Source organism: Pteropus vampyrus, unplaced genomic scaffold (assembly GCF_000151845.1).
Source record: "Pteropus vampyrus isolate Shadow unplaced genomic scaffold, Pvam_2.0 Scaffold68, whole genome shotgun sequence".
Classification (NCBI taxonomy): domain Eukaryota; kingdom Metazoa; phylum Chordata; class Mammalia; order Chiroptera; family Pteropodidae; genus Pteropus; species Pteropus vampyrus.
In genome coordinates, this window is record NW_011888849.1 from 7,798,868 (window position 1) to 7,802,546 (window position 3,679).

At 32.6% G+C, this 3,679-nt stretch overlaps 1 pseudogene; it reads left to right on the forward strand.

The window, feature by feature from the left end:
- Positions 1–2,132: 2,132 nt before the first annotated feature.
- LOC111740808 lies at positions 2,133–2,251 on the forward strand (annotated as a pseudogene).
- The last annotated feature ends 1,428 nt before the right edge of the window (positions 2,252–3,679 follow it).

Genomic DNA, 3,679 nt, shown 5'->3' on the forward strand with positions numbered 1-3,679 from the left:
CATATAGATATAGATAGCTACTAATTTTTAAATAGCTGGTTTTATAGTGTACATAATCTTGTTGTAGCTATTATTAAGCAACAGAAATTTCTTATTTCACAGTTCTGAGAAGTCTGAGATCAAAGTGTAGGCAGGGTGGGCTCCTTCTGAGCTGTGAGGGAGAATCTGATCCAGGCCTCTCTTGGTACACACTCTTTAGCACCTTGTTTTGCTTAACAATGTATAAGATATTTTTAATGAAAAATATTTTTACCTGACTTCCAAGCCAATATTCTCTTTTAGTTTTTTTACTTTTTAAAAATATCATAAGTGTCTAAGATGAACTGTTAAAAAGTCTTACCCTTTGTCATAATATGTAAGTGTGAATCAGGATATTTTACAATCAGAATAAAAATGGAAATTATTCTGAAACTAAAATTGATGCAGATATATAATGAATATCTGTATGTCTTACTTTCAGGTTTTTAAAAATTGTCTTTATTACAATTAAAATTTATTTACTTTATTACAAGTAAAATTACAAACAGACAGGTACATAAAAGCAAGTTTTAAATTCCTCCCTGCAAATCAATACCTTTATGTTTGTGTGCATGTGCTTTCAAAATGGACTCTGTTGCCTAAAAAATATTAAAACCTCCAAAGAATCACTGTTGGGTTCCCATATTAATAAACTACAATATAAGATATGAAAAAGCCTTTATTCTTATAACTTAGATGTGCAATTAAATAAGCATTCATTTTTAACAAATCATTATTGAACATCTATGATATTTCAGACATCATGGTGTGTTTCTCAATTAACAAAACAGACAAGCATTCCTTCCCTTGTGGGGCTTATCTTATAGCAGTTTACATTCTTAATAAATTTTTTGCCACATCAAGTCTTTCTTAGTAGAAGGAAAATAAGATTCATTTGAGGTTTTTGTGAGACTTGGTATTACTTGCAACTGGTTATGCTTATCAAGTTCTTAAACTTTGGTTAGATGTAGAAATTTTTGTTTGCTGTCTAATAAAGTTAAAGTGGAATGTAGATGATGGACAGAAGAAACAGTGAAGATATATGTAAAATCATAAAAATGGATATGCTGAAATTTCAAAATACTAAATTTTGTTTTCCAATTGATTCTATTATTAAAAAAACATTGTATTACCTGAGGATTGGGTTGGTGGTAAGTAGAAGTGGGTAAGTGTCCTAATGAGAGTACACTGCACAAGAAATAGGGTCAGAGCCTTGGAGGGTAGGCACAGGAGTTGCACCTGAAGCAGTCTGAGATGAAGATTCAGGTGGCAGTAATTTGGATTCTCTCTCGCTGCCTTGTTTCTTGTTTCATTGCCAATAACAGAATATTTCTTGCCTTAGGCCTGCTACATCAAAGAATGATCTGGATCCTGTTACCAGTTTTTACTATTTCTTCAGGACTTAAACACACATCGTTGTAGAACTGAGAAGTTCTTTCTCTGGAATTGACATTTATTAAATAAATCCAGAGCTGGATTATGGCCTCACATTTTCTCACTGAAACTTGAATGAGGCACTTATTGTCTTAGTTCTCAGTTTTGTCATTTATGAAACAAGGACAAACTAATAGTACTTTTAAAATCAAATGGCCCATGCATTGAATATTTGTGAAATCATTTTGAGAAGAGCATTGAGGTAAAAATATCAGATTTATTTTCCATTTTTTTTTCAATGAGTAAATCAGATGCTGTATGTTAGAATGAGGTAGGAAGATTTTTATGTTCTGTTGGTGAACTAGGACATACTGAGTTGTATTTTTGTCTAGTGCCTCGGAGCAAAGACTCTGGAACTACATGGGTTTGAATAACATCACTGTTATGGTCTTGTTGTGCGAATTTTTCATATCTGTTTCCTCATTTCTATTATGGGGGATAATATCTGTCTCATCGGATTGTCATGAACATAATACAGGCTCATACTTCATATTATTTACATTTTCTCTTTGAACAAGTTTCTTAACCTCTTTGCCCAGTTTAGAACCAGCTCATACAAACACATGAGAATCGATTGTTAAAATTTCAAGGATTTTGTAACTCATTTAAGTGGAGTCATTATTAAAAATTAAATTGCACAAATTTGCCATTTATAAGTTATATTAAAGGCAGAATTTATAGTCTATGGCCATGCCACCCTGAACGTGCCCGATCTCGTCTGATCTCGGAAGCTAAGCAAGGTCAGGCCTGGTTAGTACTTGGATGGGAGACCACCTCAGAATACCAGGTGCTGTAGGCGTTTAAAAAAAAAAAATTATAAATACTCTAAAATCATCACTTACTCATTATTTTATCATTTGTACTATTGCTATGCTGTTCAGATACACATAAATCTATCTGTTAATTTGGCTGGTATAAATTATATAATGGTGTTCCACTGTACATCTCTTCAAACTCCACATTCAGTGATGTTATGTTGGTAATTTGAAATTGATGATGATTGTGATGGGAATGTTTTCACCATGGAAACATGTGATTATAACATGGAAACATGTTATAATCACCTTTATAAAACTGTTGTCTTAACTATAGTCACATCAGTTATTTCAAGTTCTTATTTATTGTGAATGGAAACTGGCAAACGTTACAAATTAGGTCTCATTCACCCCTTAGCAGCTTGGTAAACATTTACTCGTGCACTACTATGTCTTTGTTTCAATGTCCTCAAATGTAAAATGGAGGCAATAGTACCTACTTATGGCTCAGTTGTAATGATGCGATGATTTATTTTAGGTGAAGTGCTTAAAAAGGTCTGACACAGAGTAAACTCTTTCTAAGATTCAGCAATTATTATTATTATTCCAGTGATGTTTTAGTACCCAGGGATGTATTATAACCCCGAGAGAATTAACACCTGAAATTGTTTCTTAATCCAGCTCTAGGACAACAACCTGTTCTCTGTCGGGTTTATATTGGCTAGAAGGGGAGGCCTTGATTGAGTTGCCACATTCACACTTATTATGTGTAGTTTTCATAAAGAATACAATCACATTCAGTATAATCACCTTTATAAAACTGTTGTCTTAACTATAGTCACATCAGTTATTTCAAGTTCTTATTTATTGTGAATATTGTTCATACCCTGTTACGGAGAAGAGACAGTAGAATTTAGTCATCTCCAGCATCTTGAATCATCTGAAAACTCAGGTTAAAAAAATAATGAAAGAAATATATGACAAAATGTGTTCTGCCTTTTTAATATTTATTTAACCAAATACTAAGAAATATATATTACCTTGTTGAAAGATATATGCATTATAATAAGCATGGAATTTATAGACATTTGTAAAAACTCTACCTCATAGAAAAGCAACATGAATTACCTTAAATATTAAGGGTTAGATAACTAATTAATTAGAAGAATTGAAGTGAGTTTTACTACAATTCTGGCTCCTGCAGAGCACTGTCAGCCTTGAAGCACGCTGAATTCCCAATGAAGTTATGGGTACTCTGTGTGTGCTAAGGACATGTGAAAGCGACTGTATCCACAAATATAACACAGGCTCCTCATAAGAGAATTTATAATCAACAATCAAAATTAAGTTTAACTATCAGAGAAGTGCAAGCCATGTTTTCTGGATACCCGTGTGAAGCCAAATGCAAATTATGACATTACTTCAGTTTAGTCAAACATTTGATTATGAAAATAATACATGCAATAGTTTTA